The sequence below is a fragment of the Giraffa tippelskirchi genome, chromosome 9, assembly GCF_054371585.1.
Source record: "Giraffa tippelskirchi isolate mGirTip1 chromosome 9, T2T-mGirTip1v1.2.pri, whole genome shotgun sequence".
NCBI lineage: Eukaryota > Metazoa > Chordata > Mammalia > Artiodactyla > Giraffidae > Giraffa > Giraffa tippelskirchi.
Genome location: NC_137283.1, coordinates 152,128,135 through 152,150,247, shown reverse-complemented (window position 1 = coordinate 152,150,247; position 22,113 = coordinate 152,128,135). Strand labels below are relative to the sequence as shown.

At 39.3% G+C, this 22,113-nt stretch overlaps 1 protein-coding gene and 1 long non-coding RNA gene across 10 annotated transcripts in view; both read right to left on the bottom strand.

Annotated features, from left to right (window-relative positions):
- The window catches only part of ESR1 (estrogen receptor 1), a 391,695-nt gene that overhangs the window by 94,546 nt on the left and 275,036 nt on the right, over window positions 1–22,113 (bottom strand). The window lies entirely within an intron of this gene.
- On the bottom strand, window positions 13,433–18,227 carry LOC145521456 (uncharacterized). Its single transcript, XR_014065393.1, has 2 exons — window positions 17,974–18,227; window positions 13,433–15,729 (listed from the first exon to the last, which is right to left on the bottom strand). It is a non-coding gene; the product is annotated as an uncharacterized LOC145521456 (long non-coding RNA).

Sequence of the window (22,113 nt, the reverse complement as noted above, 5' to 3'; positions counted from 1 at the left end):
GCGTGAACTTACTGGAGAGGAAGATGTAGGCTCACTCATCTTTGTTTTCCCCAAAGAACTCAGAACAGTGCTTTTCACAAAACTAACATTCAAAAAGATTCTGAGTAAATGTTTGCAAGGGTCTTGTTGCTGTTGTTTGGCCACTAAGTCGTGTCCAACTCTTTGCAACCCCATGGACTGCAGCCTGCCAGGCTCCTCTGTCCATGGGATTTCCCAGGCAAGAATATTGGAGTGGGTTGCCATTTCCTTTTCTAGGGGATCTTCCCAACCCAGGGATCGAACTCACATCTTCTGCCATTGGCAGGCGGATTCTTTACTGCTGAGCCACCAGGGAATTCCCCTTGCAAGGGTCTAGGAATCAATTTAAAAACATAATGCTGATTTTATTGGCAACTACAGTATCCTAATGGTAGAGTCTCTTGGGCTAGGCCTCATTATCTTTGTGGCTATATGTAAATAGCATGTTTACATATTCAATTTACCTAGCCATTTACTACCTCCCTTTTAGAGTGATTCAGAGAAATAACAACGAGAAAAAGAATAGTCTTAACTACACAGAAAATATGAAAGCAATACATCTGAAAGCAAATAATCTTCCTAACAGCAAAATCCTAGCAAATACCAAGGAGGGCTGGGATCCCCTCAGCACTTCCAGAAGACTTCAGGAACACCTCCAAGTGCCCTTTCCCTCCCCCTGGCCTTCAGTGGCCTGTTTGTTAATCTTTTCAGGATGGTGGTGGCATTTCTAAAGTTTTTCCATTCCCTTTTCTTTTATTTCTATGTTTTTCTCTTCTGCTACTCCATCCAATGGACTTTTAGCAAAGTGAGCTTGATTTGAATTTTGAGTTCTAACAAACATTTCAAACCACTTTTGCCCTGCTAAAAGCACAGTCAGTGTCAAGAAAGAGGCAAACAGTGGAATGATAGTTTGTTGAGAAATAACTTAAATTCCTGGATCAATCAGCTTTCAGCAATCATAGCTATTCTGCACATTACTTCTCCGCGGACATTTTTCTGCTGATGCATCAGTATTAGAGCTTGTAAAGGGTTATACTTGTCCATTTGAAGTTCTTACAGCTACAGTGTTAACCCTCTGGGATACTTTGTGTCCTCTGTCTCATTGTGCAACACTGGAACTGAGACTGATAAGAAGAAAACAACTTTTTTTGGATCAGAGCATAAAAGCATTCTAAGTTTCCTAAGGTTACTACCGAAAAACAATTGTGGAATTTGAGCACAACAGTTTGGATTTACAGACATTTGATGTCTCAATTTCTATTTCTTGAATGGGCTACCACAGATCTTTTCATTTACTAGTTAATTGGTAAATTATATGTTAATTGAATGGGCAAAAATTAAATGAGTATATTATGAGAAAACTGAGGAGCCAAATATATATTAATACTGATTTTCCCCAAAGAATGATCAAATCTAGTCCTATTAACAAAGATTGGGCAAAACAATAAACTGGGAGATGCTCTTCACATTGTCTTCTTGTTTTATTTTACCATCTTGCTCTTCCTTTGGTCAGGACGAGGAAGGGCACTTAGGTAGGGAGAAAATAGTACCTGCTTATGAAAGATTATTTGTCCCATTTTGTCAGCTGGGATCATGTATTAGAATAAATACCCTCAGATGGGCTGAAAACCTTCTTGTCACTCAAATCTCCTTTGTCGTTACTAAGGAGAGAGTGGCTTCCCACCTGTTTAAGATGATTCAAAGCATCAGCTTCTCTGTACTTTACTCCAACTGTGACACTTATGAGATTTGCTCATGAAAACCAAAATAACAAATGTGATCTCCCAAATACTCACTGAAGATCTGTTATGTTCAAGGCATGTATTAGGGACTGAAATTAGTGCACTTTAATTTATTTTGCATATTGGGATAGACCCCAAAGTTCTAATTTTGCCTCTACGGACATGTTTATTATATAATTGCTAGAAAGTAAATGATCTATAAAGAGTTATATATATAACATAGTCTCCCTGGAAAATCCCATGGACAGAGGAGCCTGGTAGGCTATAGTCCATGGGGTCGCAAACAGTTGGACACGACTGAGCGTCTTCACTCCACTCACTTCACTCACTTCATACTTTATCACTGGAGAAAGAACTGGCAGCCCACTCCAGTATTCTTGCCTGGAGAATCCCATGGACTGAGGAGCCTGGCAGGCCATGGTCCATGGGGTCGCAGAGAGTCGGACACGACTGAAGTGACTGAGCTGAGCTACATAGGATCAAAATGAGGCACTGGAAGCCTTGGCACCCAATCCTGAGGTACAACCTACAAGCTTAAAGCTTGTAGAAGAAAAGCAATGGAGAACAGGTGTACTAAGCGGAGGAGGTTGGTGCAGACCATCAGATATGATGGAGGCGTAAATGAAAACACGATGACACAAATGAAGACGGGGGAGGGGCAGAAGAGGCAACGTGGAAACCACACAAGCAGAGTCTGGCGCCTGGGCACTAGCGTAACACATCTAGATGACACAGAAGTGGCTGCTCTGGCTAAAGCAGAGGGTATGTGCTTAGAGAAGGAAGTATTTGTCCAGTGGAGTGTAGTCAAACTGAGAAGCATCTCAATACTGTGCAGAGAAATTTTAATGCGATTCTGTGGTAACCATGGCCGGCAGTCATGATGTCCTCATTTTTTATAGACAAGAACATTGGTTCAAGCATACTGTAAGGACTAATACGATGAGCTGTTTATGAGAAGATATTACTATTCTGGATAGGCAATGTCTTTCCTCAGAGGAAACTTCAGTAGAGTAGATAATATTCAGTGTGACACAGGTGAGCACTTAAGAATGTGACCTCTGGAACATTGACTCATCAACTTCATAGTGGAGAAACTTTGAGAAAGCTACTTAACTTTTCCATGCCTCGGTTTCTTCATCTGAAAAGAAGAGAATAAAAAAAAAAAAAGCCCCTTCCTCATAGGGTTGCCATGATGAGGAAACAAGCCAGGAAAATAGAAAGTGCTTAAATAGTGCCCAGTGTCTGGTAACCATTCATTAAGTGGGTGCTTATTAATAGTCATAGTACTTACTAGGATTCAAGGTGAGAGAATCAGTTTGCCATGTAAGTAATTTTGTTGCGAAGGTATTCAGTTTCCACTACAATTCTTGCCAGTGAGGTGAAACAAATCCAATAAAGTAACAGTATGGGTGATTCAGTGTGTGAAGGTTTGACAAAAAATATTATATTAAGAACACAAAATATTGAGAATTTCAATGCTGAACTTTAAAATGCTCTCATCAAATAATAAACATACATTTTAAATCATAACCTTACATCATTTCCCACTTGAAGTTGTCTCTTAATTATGAGCTTTTGCACCTAGAAGAGATGTGTACAATTCTCTTTGCTATCTCCTAGGTGCCTTCTGGCACATAAGTGCTCAATAAATCCTGGATGGGTGGATGGATGGATGGATGGATGATAGATGGTCAGAAGGAAGAAAGACAAGCAGTTAGGCTGATCAGTAAGGTAAGAGTTATTTGCTTTTCCAGCATGGGAAGTCAAAAATCCTTTGAAAGACTCAGGAGTTAGGTATCTAGAGCAAACACCCCTGCTACTAAGGGCTAATTTTCATGCAGATGTTGACCTTGAGGACATAGAAGGTGATGCAGGAGCACACTGTAGCTTCTGAGTGTGTGCCCATGTGGGCCTTCTCTACTTGTGTATCCCCTCAACAAGATCCCATGGGGAGTTTGTGAAATGCTGAGGGTATGTGAGGGCACGTGAAAGGCCTAAAGATTTCTTCTTTGCATCTGGGAACATGACATTATTTAAACAGTATTTATAAGGATTCATTTTAAGTCAAGGTAAGAAACCTGCCTTGGAAAGTGGGGAAATTGATGCTTGCAATGATAAATTCTCAAATAAATGTACCCTAAGCAAAAAATGGGCAGGCTCAATGAGTCTGTCTCTCTCCTGTTCTCTCTCTTGCCTCTTTCTCAATGAGCACCTCTCTTCTGGTTGCAAAGATTTTTTTTATATGTGATTTAGTAAGCTTTCCACTACTGGTCACAACGTACTTTATTGCATAAAGAGAAAACAAGAAAGCCTCTTTACTTATTTTGACATAGTTTCCTGGACTCACTTTTGATGGAGGACTTTTGAAGCTGCTTGCTGTTGCACATAAAATAATAAGTGGGATGGAGTTTAAAACCCACAGGTCCTGGATCAGCAGCTTGAGGAGTGTATTAGGACTTTAGTGGGCTCTTATGCTTTGCTTTCACTTTATTGCGAGGACTATTTTCCATCTTAATTTAACAACTTTTTATTGAGTATATATGTGCCTAGGCTTTCTTGTGGGCTTCCTAGGTCACACTAGTAGTGAAGAATCCTCCTGTCAATGCAGGAGACATAATGAGACATGGGTTTGATCCCTGGGTCTTGAAGATCCCCTAGAGGAGGGCATGGCAACCCACTCCAGTATTCTTGCCTGGAGAATCCCATGGACAGAGGAGCCTGGCAGGCTACAGTCCACAGGGTTACAAAGAGTCAAACACAACTGAAGCAACTTAGTGCACACGCACACACACACACACACACACACACACACACACACACACACACACACGGTTTCTGGTGCTCACCAGGAAATAAAAAGAGGAGACCAGAGATTATATTTGGAGATTCATATATAAATATAAGCATATTCTTTAAAACTATCTAAAGTTGGAGCCTTTAATTGTATTGACCTCACAATTAAACCCAAGTAGCAAGCAAAGGGGGCTTCCCTGGTAGTTTAGCTGGTAAAGAATCCGCCTGCAATGCAGGAGATCCCAGTTAGATTCCTGGGTCAGGAAGATACCTTGGAGAAGGGATAGGCTACCCACTCCAGTATTCTTAGGCTTCCCTGGTGGCTCAGACAATAAAGAATCAGCCTGCAATCCTCCATGACCCACCTCCCAGAATATTGGAAATAAAAGCAAAAATAAACAAATGGGACCTAATTAAACTTAAAAGCTTTTGCACAACAAAGGAAACTATAAGCAAGGTGAAAAGACAGCCTTCAGAATGGGAGAAAATAATAGCAAACGAAGCAACAGACAAACAATTAATCTCAAAAATATACAAGCAACTCCTGCAGCTGAATTCCAGAAAAATAAACGACCCAATCAAAAAATGGGCCAAAGAACTAAACAGACATTTCTCCAAAGAAGACATACAGATGGCTAACAAACACATGAAAAGATGTTCAACATCACTCATTATTAGAGAAATGCAAATCAAAACCACAATGAGGTACCATTTCACACCAGTCAGAATGGCTGCTATCCAAAAGTCTACAAGCAATAAATGCTGGAGAGGGTGTGGAGAAAAGGGAACCCTCTTACACTGTTGGTGGGAATGCAAACTAGTACAGCCACTATGGAGAACAGTGTGGAGATTCCTTAAAAAACTGGGAATAGAACTGCCATATGACCCAGCAATCCCACTGCTGGGCATATACACCGAGGAAACCAGAATTGAAAGAGACGCGTGTACCCCAATGTTCATCGCAGCACTGTTTACAATAGCCAGGACATGGAAGCAACCTAGATGTCCATTAGCAGACGAATGGATAAGGAAGCTGTGGTACATATACACAATGGAATATTACACAGCCATTAAAAAAATACATTTGAATCGGTTCTATTGAGATGGATGAAACTGGAGCCCATTATACAGAGTGAAGTAAGCCAGAAAGAAAAACACCAATACAGTATACTAATGCATATATATGGAATTTGAAAGACGGTAACAATAACCCTATATGCAAGACAGAATAAGAGACACAGATGCATAGAACAGTCTTATGGACTCTGAGGGAGAAGGTGAGGGTGGGACGTTCTGGAACAATAGCATTGAAACATGTATATTATCATATGTGAAACAGAACACCATTCCAGGTTCGACGCATGAGACAAACGCTCAGGGCTGGGGCAATGGGATGACCCAGAGGGATGGGATGGGGAGGGAGGTGGTAGGGGGGTTCAGGATGGGGAACACATGTAAACCCATGGCTGATTCATGTCAATGTATGGCAAAAACCACTACAATATTGTAAAGTAATTAGCCCCCAACTAAAATAAATAAATTTATTAAAAAAAAAAAAAAAGAATCAGCCTGCAATGTGGGAGACCTGGGTTCGATCCCTGGATTGGGAAGATCCCCTGGAGGAGGGCATGGCAATCCACTCCAGTATTCTTGCCTGGAGAATCCCCAAGGACAGAGGAGACAGGTGGGCTACAGTTTATGGGATTGCAAAGAGTCGGACAGGACAGAGTGACTCAGCACAGCACAGCACAGCAAGAAAGAAGATCGTTATTTATTTCCATTCTTCACATTATTTGGGGAAAGAATTACTATATGCATTTATGAGACACCCAAGTAACAAAGAAATAGATGCTTAAAAGACAGATATGGTATAAGTTTTTGTAATTAATACTAATAATCCAAGAGCCTATTAAAATGATAATGATATACAGGGGGGGACACATTCTTAAAAGTGCTGCCAACTGGAGGAATATAACATTAACCAACCAAACACTTTTCACAGAATTCTTGGAAGACAAATGATTGATGGGTGGGATGAGATGAAGCAGGGTAACAGAAGCCTAGCAGAGATCTGAAATCCTAGGGCCGCTGCTCACAACAAAGCCCACCAGTACTTAGGCTGAAGGACGAGAAACAAATCTGCGAGGAAATGTAAGTGATCTTCCTGGAAAAGATCAAGGCTTCCAGCATGAGAATCCTTCCCTGTAGGGAAGATGGGCAGGCAACAGCTCTGACCTATCTTCTTCCTGAACTATCTTCCAGACAAAATAAACCCAAGTGCAGGCATATAACACACACACACACACACACAAACACATGCACACACACTTGTGCGTGAAACAAAAATTGATGGGTGGAGAAAGGGGAAGGGAGAAGGAATAGAACAAATGATGTATATTCTTAATCTTCCACAGCAGGAAGTCAGGACTTTCTGTTTGCTGTGAGAGATACAAGTAAACCATTTAAAATATGGCCATACCCAATGGGTTATAACCTCGGTTTGATCCTGGGTTGGGAAGATCCCCTGGAGGAGGAAATAGTAAAGCACTCCAGTATTCTTGCCTGGAGAATTCCATGGACAGAGGAGCCTGGCAGGCTACAGTCCATGGGGTCACAAAGAGACACGACTGGGCAACAGACATTTTCACTTTCATAGCTGCCAGGAGAACTGGTGGATTAATGAAGGAGTGAAGAAAAGGTAGGAAGGGACTCTTACATTTCTAAGATGTAATACCCACATGCACTTTAATTTTTTGCCTTTTACATTATATCTAACAAGATTTTCAAAAATAGATTTTCTAAAAATAACTACTTAGCCCCTGAAGTGTGCAATTTACCTATTTAAAATCATTTTTAATCATAGAAACAATACTTGAAAATAGTAGCCCCTCAGTGCTCAAATTATTACAACCAAGAGTAGACAACAGGTACTGAATCTGACTGTCTGCTCGAGCATGGCTGGAGCTTAGCAACAGAGGTCAAAATTACTTTGTGTAAAAAACTTTGCATTTGTACACATAGATGCTATAACTGCTGACTTTAGCCTAGCTTTCAATGCCAAACTCGATTACCAAATTTGCTATTTCTAGTGTTTTGGTTCCCAACTTGAATTCTACTTAGATATTTTAATTTCTCACAGTTGGTTTTGAATGTCATTTCAGCCTATATTTCTCAAAAGATAAGAGAGCTCTATTACTGATGGGAAGTAGCCTTATTAAAGACATCCAATGAGAAAATAGACATATGGATTAGATTTTAGGAAAAGTTTCCTGTAACCAGAAGGATTATGAGATACTGAAAAACATAATCAGGGATGCCATGGAAGTCTCCTTTAATGAATATTCTAAGGAGTAGACACTTATCTTGTAGAAAATAGTTTTTCTTGAGAATCTTTCTAGAATTACCAAGTTGTTTCTTGTCTGTTTTGCCAGTGTCTTTGTTTGTTTTGCCTAATGTTCAGGGAGAGTTGGTGAAGACAAAGCAACAGGCAAAATCTACACAGTCAACTGGATAGAAATCTGCAAATTTGAGAACTTATTTGATCCATACGAAGGACTCAGAATTGCAAAATTAAGTAATGTGCTGATGACTCTATGAGGGTCTTCACTAGCAGCAGAAATGATTCATCTGAATCTAAGTCATCTTCTGCTTGTCTCAGGGACAGATCCAATATCCCAGAGAGCTGACAGAACAGCAATCACTCTCACCACTGCCCAGGTGTTAAAAGGGCCAAAGACAGGAACTAGATTTAGCTCAACCCAACAGCTGACAGTTGAAATGTCAACAAACAAATGACTACTAGACCTAGATGCCACAGGAAACCTTCAGTATAGGCCATGCCAATCAGAAGCAATAATAAAACAAAAACAAAAACAAAACAGCTTTTATCACTGGAAATGAATAAGCAAAGTAAATTTGCTTACAGCTCGAAAAAGTCCTATTCACAAGGATCCTTTGAAGGTGACAAGCTAGAAATCTGAGCTACAGAGGCTAGGCATTTTGGCACACCCAAAATGACACCCACATCTATCTCTCTGAAAAACAGGCCCAAGAATCATAGTCTCTAAACTCCTTAAGCTCAAGGGCCATGTCTAGCTAACTGAAGCCCCAACACCTAGCCCCTGCATCTCATGTGATGTGTGTTCGATGACTCGCTGTTAAACGATTAAATGAGTTTAGTGTTGCTACTTCACATGCTTCCAAGAGATCAGATGGAAGTATTTTCCCTCCTCCTTTCTTCTTAGTAAGTTTCTATTGGGTTTTCAAGATCCACTTCACGGATTCCTTCCTTAACTCCCTAGAGCTCTCTGCTCATGCCTCTACTATAGCACTTATCTTACTGAGTTGTCATTCTTGAACTGCACTACCCAGTACGATAGCCACTGGCCCCCTAAGCTGTTGAGCCCTTAAAATGTGGTTAGTGTGAATAAGGACTAGAATTTTTAACTTAATCTTAATTGGATTAAATTTTAAAACTGATGCTCAATTTGGTTTGCAAAAACCTTTTATTTGGATCTACTTGGGTATGTAAATCTACTTTTTTCCACCCTAAAATTTATGAAATCTAAATACAGATTCAAATACCCTCAATGAAAAGTTAACATCCACGCTAAGAGTGTAAAATACAAAGCATATTTCAAAGACAAAACAAAGAATGCAAACTAGCTGATTCATAATATTTTATACTAATGACACGTTGAAAAGCTAATATTTTGGACATACTGAATTAAATAAAGGGTTTCCCAGGTGGCGCTAGTGGCAAAGAACCCATCTGCCAATACAGAAGGCTCAATCCCTGGGTCAGGAAGATCCCCTGGAGGAGGGCATGGCAACCCACTCCATCATTCTTGTCTGGAGAACCCAATGGACAGAGGAGCCTGGTGGGCTATGGTTCATAGGATTGCGAAGAGTTGGACATGACTGAATATTTTGGACATACTGAATTAAATAAAAGATTTCATTAAAATTAATTTCATTGATTCCTTTTCACCTTTTTAATGTGGCTACTAGAAAAATTTAAGTTACATATGCGGCCTAGGTTACATTTCTATTGGATAAGCATTGCTCTAGACTATTCTATGAACACTTCCTAAATGCTATTTACTAAGATAAGCATTTTATATGTTAAACCTGCTTTACCAATAAGGAAACAGAGGCTCCTAAATAAAAGTCATGTAACATCCCCTGGAGCACAGTTAGAGTGGGCTCTGATCCAGGTCTCCACGGCTTCTGAGTTCCGCCCCTCACCTGCCCTTTGTTTCTGGTGGCTACATGTTAACCTGCCCATTAAGCTGGGAGGTCTTTCAGAGCACAGAACCTGCCTTAATCATATTTCTCTCTTCCTCAGTTGGTACACAGCAGGCAACCAGTGAATGCTTGTTGACTGAAGGAAACACGAAGTGAATGAATTAAATGGGATTATCTATGTAAATATATTAGTATCATATGAAAAGAATCTACATAATGTTAAACTCAAGCTTAACAATACATAGAGGATGAAGACACATCTGATTTGCCTGGAAACCCTGAAGAACTTCTTAGTTTTGATGTTTACATTTGACCAAAGACATACAATCCTTTTGAGGCAAACATGTTCATTATGAACATGAAAGGTTTAGCCTAATGACAGATGGATAAACTGCTGAGAAGCCAGGTTGGGCAAAGGTCTACCAAGAAAGCAAGAGATACTAAAAGTTTTCACACATCTGAATTTTTAAGTTCAATATAGTTGAACCTGCTCAAGCTAGAGCAGCAATAACTTTATGTGAACAAAAGAACAATCTTATATTCTTAGGTTTATATTTCACAACAGACTTTTACATAAACATTCGACACATATTTCTCAAGTTCATTCTGTGGGCCTTGATCTGTCTCTAAGGAAAGTCTTATGTTTAAATGTAGTTTGTTTTACACGCTAAAGCTCATGATCCATAAGATGAAGGATATATAGAAATTTTAGTCTTGGTGTTTCCCTTAGATGAAAAGCTTCTGTAATACTATTTTCATTATTGTCATTTACTCTGTAAAGAATTCAATTCAACCCCACAAAAATTGACCAAATACCTCTTGGGTGCTAGGTGTTGATTATTAAAAAGTGAACAAGGTCATGAATAAGAAACTCCTCCAGATCAATGGTTTTATCATTTCTTTCCATTCTTATCCACTACTGAAAATTTGACATTACTTTAGGAATGGCAATATGGAAGAAAACAGAAAACAAGTTTGTAAAGAAGCAAGGAAAGGTAAAATACCTCTAAACCTTAAAATGCAAGTATAGAGTGAACAAGAACAGTAGAACCACTGTACAACTACAAATAGAAACTGCTCAGAACATCCTGTACAGGACATGAGAGATGAAGCATAACCCTAGAGTTCATGGTCTGGTCATTCTTTCTAATCATTAGAAAATAAAATTAGTCTCCTACTAAGACACCTGCAGCCATTTTAAAACTTCAGATGGCTCCAGTTTGCAAAGCTCATCTATCTGAATTTCTTTTGGGCAAGATAACCTAGACATGTTGGATATTACCAACTGCTGGTCTAATTCTGCCCTTCATGACTATCCCAAAGAGAAAAGATCTCTATGGTAATTGACTATGCCAAATAGTTATCTATTTTTTGTCACGTATCTAGCAAAATGCTTTTGGCTACTTAGACAAAAAATGATTTTTGTCTCTTGTTTAAGAAAGAATATATAGTCTTTCTTTCATTTCTTCTTCCCCTCCTCCAAGACAAGAAATTGTCCTTGAACAAATGCCAGATGCTGAAAATTATTCAAAGCATTATAGTGACATATCAAAAAGAGAAGAGACCAGGAAATTAATTGCAACAATTTCTTCTGAACACTCTAACAAGTTCTTTAACTGGTGTGTAGGAGTGTCAAAATCCAAGAATGCAAAAGGGGAGGACTTTTAGAAGAAGAATACAAATTGGAATGTAGCTGACCATTTGAATTTATTTGCTTGTCTAATAAAATTAGCAAGCAATGTGTTCTAAGAAACCCATCACTTACTAACCAACCAAAGGGCTATTATTTTTCCTAAGAACGCTTCCAAAATGTGACAACTAAAAGAACATTGTTTGTCTCAATCTTTCAACTACCGACACGCAAATTTGAGTAAAATGGCTGTCATTAAAAAATTTATGTGCAATGAACTGGGCAATAACATTATGCAACTTGGGAAATCTGTCCTTCTGATGATTTTTACAGTTCTTAGATGACCCGTTGTATTACCCAACAAAGGGCTTCGTTGGTGGCTCAGTGGTAAAGAATCTGCCTGCCAAAACAGGAGACACGGGTTTGATTCCTGGGTTGGGAAGATCCCTTGGAGAAAGAAATGGCAACCCACTCCAGTTTTCTTGCCTGAAAAACCCCAAGGACAGAGGAACCTGGTGGGCTACCGTCCATGGGGTCGCAAAGAGTCAGACAGGAAGGACTGAGTAACTAATCCCTTCTCATTATATCACAAAATATTTCTTACTGAACAACCAACAGCAAACAGAGATTATGGATTGTGCCTGTTGAGAGTACAGCCCTAAAAGCTCAGTAAGCTTTAACTCCACATGCAATTTGGTATTTAGAAAACAAATGTGTCCAAGGTTTATGTTCCATTATTTAGAAATAAACCCAGATTAATCAAGAAATGCAATATTGCAAACAATACTGAAGAAGAGGAATATTCACTGTTAAAATATTATTCTCAGAACTTTGGAATTATTAATTAATTTTTAATTATCAGTTGCTGTTGAAAGGAGGTTTCACACTCTGCTTTCCTAACATGAGTCATCATACAGGCTTGAAAATAAATTAAAATACTATTTTTCATGATGTTATTCCCTAGAAATGATAGTTTTATAAGACTAAAGTAATAAGCACATAACTAAGTTATGATTATAGGACTATTGTTTATTTTCCCAAATTTTTAAAACATGTCTACTCATTAACAAAATCAAACAAGAGAGCTGACATATTTAATATCCATATTCTCAAAAATCATCTTAGGTTAAATAGCCAAGTTTAATCCTCCAAAATAACTTTGGTTTCTTCCTGTTTCAGAAGATGGGATTTTACTACAAAAGTTGTGTGGCTACAGGCTGAGAGGTATTCCTCCCCAAAATCCTATGTTGAAGTCCTGACCACAAGTCCTTCAGAGTATGCCTACTTTGGGATATAATGCTTTTGAAGTGATGATTAAGTTAAAATGGGCCATTAGGATGGGACCTAATCCAATCTGACCCCTCTCCTTATAAGAAGAAGAAATCTGGACATAAAAGAGATACCAGGGACATGAGGTTCATAGACAACTTCAGGTCCCATCATTCCAACTTAGATATTATTATGGTCTCATATTTTAGTTCTACTTAACTAACCTTCAAATTAGACATTATCATTGCTTAGTTAGTCCATGCTTATTTTTATTCACTAACATACTTCTCAATATTTTATTTATAGTTCCTTCTTGTATATCAAACATTCTTTCTAGAATCTTATTCCTTAAGGCAGCAAACTGTAGGTTTCTGAATCCAAAGATCAGTGACTTTTAACATCTCTGGACACTTATCAGCCATTATATTTCTTGAATATTATGTTTCCATTCCCTTCACTTTCTCCTTTAATCATTGTTATAATTTATTACACCTTCATATTCTGTTCTCCATGTCTCTTAAATTGAAGTTCACACCTGCCATCTATTTATCTCCTTAAACTTCATTCCTGATCAACTATCTGAATATATTTTTCAGTTCACTAAATGTCTGCTATATCCTTTCTACTGTTTAGCCCATCCAGCAATTATTTCACTGTAATTATTATCTTTATTTCCAAAAGCTCTCTATTCTATTCTATTTTTAAATATGCATCATCATTTTTATAACTTCTTATTATTTGCAAATATTTTCAATGCCCCTTTACTTCTTAGACATACATCTTTTGTATTAAATGTCTAAATCTCCAACATCTGAAGTCTGAGTCCAATTCTATTGTCTCTCTTTTTTTTCCCCGATGGCTTACTCATAGTGGTTTGTTTTTGGCAGGAATGGGTGTTTGGTGATTTCTGACTGTGGGTGCATGTTCTCTGAAACATTTTAAAGGGAATTCTTTGAGGCCCAACTTGAAATTCCATCCCCCCATGAGAATTTGTGTTTCCTTTTCCCAGTGTCCTGTGGTCACTATCAACCTGGGTCCACATTAAAGAACAAAGTCTGTCTGTGGTTCATCTGGACGACAGTGCTAGCTGAACATTCACATGAGGGCCAGCTTGTGGTTATCATTTCACAAGGAAGATATTTTCCTTTCCTCTATCCAGAACCATAGTTGTGCCAGGCAAGTTTTGTTACTGTTCTTTCTGCAGAGAGGGTTGTTTTCTCATGTATCATAACACTGAGGGTATAGTGTTAAAATGTCTGTAGTACCCCCCACCAAACATCTATAGAGTCAATGCAATTCCTATCAATGTGCCAATGGAAATTTTTACAGAAACAGAGCAAAGAATCCTAAAATTCACATGGAACCACAAAAGAGCCCACGCAATCCCAAGACATAAGAGCAAAGTTGGAGGCATCATACTTCATGGTTTCAAACCATAGTACAAGTCTATGGTAATCAAAACAGTAGGGTACTGGCATGAAAACAGACATACAGACCATTGGAATAGAATTGAGAGCCAAGAAATGTATCTATACATATATGTCAACTAAAATTGACAAGGGAGCCAAGAAAGGATAGTTTCTTTGATTAATGGCTCTGGGAAACTGGATTGTCACATGCAAAAGAAATTGGACCCCTATCTTACATCACTCAGAAAAGTTAACTCAAATGGATTAAATAATATATGTGTGTATATATACAATATACACATATACATGAATACTATTTAGCCAGAGAAAGGAAAAAAACCTGACATTTCCAACAAACTGGATGGATTTTGAAGGCATTATATTAAGTGAAAAGAGTCAAACAGAGAAAGACAAATACTGTATGATCTCACTTACACATGGAATCTGAAAAAGTTGAACTCAGAAACAGAGACTAGAATGCTGGTTACCAGGGGCTGAGAAGTAGAGGAAATCAAGAAATACTGGTCAAAGAGTACAATTTTCCAGTTATAAGATGAATAAATTCTGAGGAATCTAACATACAGTATGCTGATTACAGTTAGCAATACTTGAAAGTTGCTAAGACAATAGATCTTAAATGTACTCACCACAAAACTTGTAATTATGAAAGGTAACAGAAGTGTTAATTAATCTTATTGTGGTAATTATTTCACAATAGATACATGTATCAAATCATCATCTTATGTATTTTTAGCTTACACAATGTTATATGTCGATTATATCCTAATAAAGCTAGAGGAAAAGATGGGAAAGTTTTAGAATTTTTTGAAGTCATTTAAAAGGGAGGAAATTTCATTCACATAAAAATCACTTGGAACAGTTTCATAATTTTATATTTCAAATTACTGCCTTTTTCACTCAACTGTACATTTGAAAAGATAAACCTTTAGCTATTACTGTTGGAACTATTATTGTTGGAGTTATGCATGCAGAAATATACACTCAAAGAGTGCAGAAGGTACAAAATTAAAAGTGAAAACCTCCTAGTTCTATTCTTCAGAGATATTACATTTGATTATGTCCATTTCTAGTTCTCATGGTTATTCACACTGTACCCATATTGTTTATTTACCTCAGAAAGGGTTCACATTTTGAAAGCTTATTAAAAGCTTGAATTGTGTACAAAATGGTATGGCATATTGTGTTACTTTTACCAGGGCCTATGGCCCCCATCATAGCTTTTAGAAGCAGGCTTTAATGACATTTTCAGCAGAGAGCTCTAAAGTGTTGATATTTAATGTAAAAGTTACCTGACACAACTATGAAGAGCTTCACTGCAACCATTATCAAACAGACATTAAAAGACCTATGCAAATTATATTTGAATAAATTTCACGCTTTGTAAAATCTAAAGAATCTTTTAAATTGATGTGGTGTTACATTTCAAGAAATAAATTTGCACTTCAGATTTATCAGAATTTATAGAGGCTATATTGTGGCATCAATGAATGTACTATAAATGCTGGGGGAACAAAAAGAAAAAAAAAATCTGTGCTTGAGTGTGCTCAGTCACTCAGTTGTGTCTGACTCTTTGCGACCCCATGGACTGCAGCACACCAGGCTTCCCTGTCCGTCACCAACTCCTGGAGTTTACGCAAACTCATGTCCATTGAGTCGATGATGCCATCCAACCATTTCATCCTCTGTCGTCCCCTTCTCCTCCTGCCTTAAGAATACACCATTCTAGGTTCGATGCATGAGACAAATGCTCAGGGCTGGGGCAATGGGATGACCCAGAGGGATGGGATGGGGAGGAAGGTGGGAGGGGGGTTCAGGATGGGGAACACATGTAAACCCATGGCTGATTCATGTCAATGTATGGCAAAAACCACTACAATATTGTAAAGTAATTAGCCCCCAACTAAAATAAATAAATTCATTTAAAAAAAAAAAGAATACTGGAGTGGGGTGCTATTTCCTCCTCCAGGGGCTTCCAAATCCAGGGATCAAACCCACGTCTACATTCTACATTATATGTGGATTCTTTACACTGAGCCATTGGGAAATCCCTCCCCCTCAAAAAAAATCTAAGAATGGGTAAATGCCCATTGGATAATCCTGTTTATTATTCTGAGATAACTATGAAAGCATTTGTCAACATTGTCTACTCATACTTTTCAAACACATAAATGAATTCAATCAGAGCATGCTCTTCTAACTTTACAGTCATTAAAAGAAAGAATTCAGATAAGAGAAAAGAAAGGTTCTATAACTAATTATGGTGCCATAGTTAGCAATCAATTAAATCAAGTCTCTGTGCAAACGTTAATTGTTGGCTTACTGTTGTGTTAAACTCCTCTCTCTATGAAAATGGAACTGGTTGATAAACTCATTATTTTATTTTGAAACTAATGTAGACAGTAACTGAACTCGGCCAAGATTTCTCGTAAGCAGAACAGAATACCGTAGGTGAAAACAAAGTTATGATGCTATCAAATAGCAGGCAATCGCATTTCTGTAGATTATATTTTTTTTCCCCATTTTTTTCAAGGGTAAAGTTTTTTAATTGAAAAAAGAAGAGCTCTTTACAATTCTTGAGCTGGTAAAAATAATACACACACCATCATCTCCATCACTGACAAAAGTTCTTTCAAATTAGTGTGATATTATATGCCTGAAGTTAAACGGTGGGAGCATCTACCAGTCAGGTGAATTGTAGAGAGAAGCACACTCCAGATGTCTCTTGCTGCCTCTGACTTAAGAGGAGGTTCCTTGATCTCAGCATTCTGCAGGACATTATTCAGAATGACCAACATTTCTCTCTACTTCTGGTTTATATATAAGTTATAATGGCAGGTTACTGATATCAAGAAAGATGGCTAAATTCATGTGTCAACTTGGTTAAAGTATGGTGCTCAATTTTTGGTCAAACACTAGCTGAGATGTTATTGAGAATGTATATATTTTTAAATGTGATTAACATTTATAGTCTGAAGAAGAACTAAAGAGCCTCTTGATGAAAGTGAAAGAGGACAGTGAAAAAGTTGGCTTAAAGCTCAACATTCAGAAAACTAAGATCATGGCATCTGGTCCCATCACTTCATGGGAAATAGATGGGGAAACAGTGGAAACAGTGTCAGACTTTATTTTTTTGGGCTCCAAAATCACTGCTGATGGTGATTGCAGCCATGAAATTAAAAGACGCTTACTCCTTGGAAGAAAGGTTATGATCAACCTAGATAGCATATTTAAAAGCAGAGACATTACTTTGCCAACAAAGGTCCATCTAGTCAAGGCTATGGTTTTTCCGGTGGTCATGTATGGATGTGAGAGTTGGACGGTGAAGAAAGCTGAGTGCCGCAGAATTGATGCTTTTGAACTGTGGTGTTGGAGAAGACTCTTGAGAGTCCCTTGGACTGCAAGAAGATTCAACCAGTCCATCCTAAAGGAAATCAGTCCTGGGTGTTCATTGGAAGGACTGATGTTGAAGCTGAAACTCCAATACTTTGGCCACCTCACGCGAAGAGTTGACTCATTGGAAAAGACCCTAATGCCAGGAAGGATTGGGGGCAGGAGGAGAAGGGGACGACAGAGGAAGAGATGGTTGGATGGCATCACCGACGCAATGGACATGGGTTTGGGTAAACTCCGGGAGTTGGTGATGGACAGGGAGGCCTGGTGTGCTGCGATTCATGGGGTCACAAAGAGTTGGACACAACTGAGTGACTGAACTGAACTGAACATTTACAGTCAGGAAACTAAGTAGAGCAGATTATCCTCTATGTTATCCCGGATGGACTTTGTCCAATCAGCTAGAATCAAGAGCAAGGTCTTGACAGAGGGCATTCTGTCTCAAGACTGCAACCCTCCCTGAGTTTCCACCATGCTGGCCTGCACTTCAGGAGTTGCCAGCATCTACAGTCCCAAAAGTCAATTATTTAAAAATAAGTATCACTCTGTAGATAGGTAGATAGATGATGGATGTGCTTAGTTGCTCCATGTCTGATTCTTTGCAACCCGATGGACTGTAGCCCGGCAGACTCCTCTGTCCATGGAATTCTCCAGGCAAAAATACTGGAGTGGGTTGCCATGCCCAGTTTCAGGGAATCTTCCCAACCCAGAGATTGAACCCAGGTCTCCCCCATTGCAGACAGATTCTTTACCATCTGAGCCACCAGGGAAGCCCATGGATGATGGATACATAGATACAAAGATACATAGATTCGATTGGTTCATTTTTCTGGAGACTCCTGACTAACACAATAAATTGATACAGACATTTGTTCCACAAAGAGCTGATAAGGGAGCTGAAGAAAAACTAAAGGGGGATTTACTAAGCACAGTACTGTGAAGGAATTGCTTGGGTGGGAAAAGGTGTAGCATTTAAAGTTATACCAACCCTTTTACTTTGTGTGTTTTTGTTTTTGTTTTTGTTTTTTTCCAGATGGTGAGATACGTACCATTCCATCCCTGTGAGTCAGGGCTTCTCCGATGGCTCAGATGGTAAAGAATCTGCCTGCAATGCAAGAGACTGGGTTCAATCTCTGGGTCGGGAAGATCCCCTGGAGAAGGAAATGGCAACCCACTGTAGTGTTCTTGCCTGGAGAACCCCATGCACAGAGGAACCTGGCGGGCTACAGTCCACAGGATCACACAGAGTTGGACATGACTGAAGCAATGTAGCATGCATGCATCCCCGTGAGTCAGCTGCTAACATCTGGCCAGAGGCTGTGAGGAGGGATGCAGGCACTGGGAAAGAGAAGCCTCAGAACTGTATCAGCCAAGACAATCTTTAACAAGACATGGCTATCTGAGAATCACACACTTCAACTCCATAAAAACATAACTATATTTTGTGCCCTTGAACCTCTTTCTTTGCATTCCAGCCTCACTCTACACACCCTATATCCACCCAACCTAAGTGATCTAGGAAAAGCCCTTTGAAAAAAGTTTAATCTTGCTCAACAGAGCAAAGGAGTGAAAGAATGCATGGTAGAAATAGAGACAGAGATGCAGAGGACAAATGTATGGACACTAAGAGGGGAAGAAGAGGGTGGGATGAACTGGGAGACTGGGACTGACATATCCTCTGGAGAAGGGCATGGCAACCCACTCCAAGATTCTTCCCTGGAGAATCCCATGGACTGAGGAGCCTGGCAGGCTACGGTCCATAGCATCTCACAGAGTCGGACACGACTAAAGCCACTTAGCACACATAGCATGTATATACACTGCTGCTGCTGCTGCTAAGCCGCTTCAGTCGTGTCCGACACTGTGCGACCTCATAGACAGCAGCCCACCAGGCTCCACCGTCCCTGGGATTCTCCAGGCAAGAACACTGGAGTGGGTTGCCATTTCCTTCTCCAATGCATGAAAGTGAAAAGTGAAAGTGAAGTCACTCAGTCGTGTCTGACTGTTCACGACCCCATGGACTGCAGCCTACCAGGCTCCTCCATCCATGGGATTTTCCAGGCAAGAGTACTGGAGTGGGGTGCCATTGCCTTCTCCACTGCTATGCATAAAATAGATAACTAATGAGAATCTACTGTATGGCACAGGAGACTCTACTCAATGCTCCACGGTGATCTAAATAGGAAGGAAATCCAAAAAAGAGGGGATATGCATATAGAGGATTCACTTTGCTGTACAGCAGAAGCACAACATGGTAAACCAATTATACTCCAATAAAAATTTTTTAAAAAAGGAGTGAATGGTACAACTTTCCTTTATAGCAGAGAGGAGTCTAAGTACATAACCACAAACACCTAGAAAAGGTAAGTGTTCCAGGGCTGGGAGAGATCAAGGAGAAAATCAATGAAGAAGGATTTAGGTGTCAACACCCTGATAACCCTCTTACAGTTCAAGAATTTCACAGCTCTTCTTTGCAACTTTTACTATTACACATTAAAAAAAAAAGACTAAGATTGTTTTCTATATCTGTGGGTCTGTTTCTGTTTTGCAAATAAGTCCATCCGCACAATTTTTTAGATTCCACATGTAAATGATATCATATTTGTCTTTCTCTGCAGGGCAGGGTAGGGGGGCAGGGAAGGGATAAATTGGGAGTATAGGATTAACAGATGCTTACTATTATATATAAAACAGATAACAAGGATTTACTGATTAGCACAGGGAACTATATTCAATATCTTGTAATAAACTATGATGGGAAAGAATCCCCAAAAGAATACAGATATATACATATGTATAACCAAATCACTTTGCTGTACACTTGAAGCTAATATTTCAATAAAAAAGACCAAGAATTATCCAAATAACAGACTAGTAACTAACAATGGTATAGTGTTTACAGTTCGTAAAGCACATTCATACACCTTCTTATCCTCCCAGGAGTCTCTAAGGCTGGAAGAACAATTTTTATTAGTATTCCCCTGTTATTGGTGGGAAAACCGAGGCTCCGCCTTAATGTAATTTGCCACGTAACAGAGTTGGAATATAAACCCCACTTCCAATTGTTAGTCCCATGCTTTTCTCTCTCAGTTTAGTATTATTGTTATGTGCGTAGACGCTCATGAATCCTGTAATCAGACCACCGGTATCAACACACTGGCGACATGTAACCCCTGGCAGGCACTCTGTGACTCAGTTTTCTTGGCTGTAAATGAAGACAATAATAGTACTTGCTTTATAAATAATATGAAGCCTGTAAAGTGCTTCGCAAAGTGCCTGCCACTAGCAAACACTCAATACGTGTGAGCTGCTATTATCTGAATGAAATTCAGATATTATCTGATGAAATTATCTATTATCTGATTATTATTATCTATTATCTACTATTATCATCTATTATCTGATGAAATTAGATGGTTGTGTCATCAATTTAGTCATTTTCTGTCTGGTACATTTTAGAAAAATGCAAAGAACACAGACTCAAACATGGAAGCATCTCAGAAACACAGCACATTTCAAATCAGGGGTGAAAAAGCCACAACCCAGGCCAATCCCCTCATTTTTTCCCAATCAAGTCAGATTTGACCACGGGCTCGCCCCTTGTCCACAGATTGTCTCGGCTTCTTTCCTGTCTGTGGCATAGTTGAGTGGGCGCGACAGAGACTGAACAGCCCGCAAAGCTGAAAGCACTTATGATCCGGCCCCTTTACAAGAAAAGTTCGCCAACTTCTGCTCTCATTTAATAATGAAAATTCAAACAAAACAAAGCAAGTAAATAACTCTGCTAGGTATCTGACAGGAAGTAGAGGGAATGACAAAGATGGGAAGGGTCTGTGAACCATCTGTGAATCTAGAAAGCCAGGTTTTCCTGTCCTGTCTCACCTTGGCCTCAGATGGTAAAGAATTTGTCTGCAATGCAGGAGACCCGTGTTTGATCCCTGGGTTGGGAAGCTCCCCTGGAGAAGGGAATGGCAACCCACTCCAGTATTTTTGCCTGCAGAATTCCATGGACAGAGGAGCCTGGCGGGGTACAGTCCATGGTGTTGCAGAGTCAGACACGACTGCGTGACTAACACTTTCTCTCCCCTGAAAACATTCACTGAGTGTTTACAGGACATGAAGCTTTACTTTCTACCAACAAGACACACTCATGGGCCCTCTGATGAACTTGTCTTTACTTCCAAAAGCATCTGCAAATTGTGGTAACTTATACGACTTTCTTAACTCCAGCTTCTAACATGATGGGTACCCAGGAATGATGACATACACGGACAGCATAGTAACAGCTTTGGGCATCCCAAACTCTCAGTGCAGAAAGTCACTCGGGGAAAGTCCCACTTTTTGACCTCACAGTATGGTGAACCAAGCTATCAAAATGGGAGTAGACTGAAAATCCAGCTATATTCTTTAGTTTGTTTACAATTCAGACAATAATAAACCAGCACACATGCAAACACAGACAGAACACAGTGTCTCTACTCTTTCCTACCAGCAGTGTATCCTTGGCAAGTCACTCAACTTCTCCAGGCCTGTTTCCTTTTCAGTAAAATGAAAATAAATACCTACTTCACAAAGTTGTCAAAAGAATTAAATG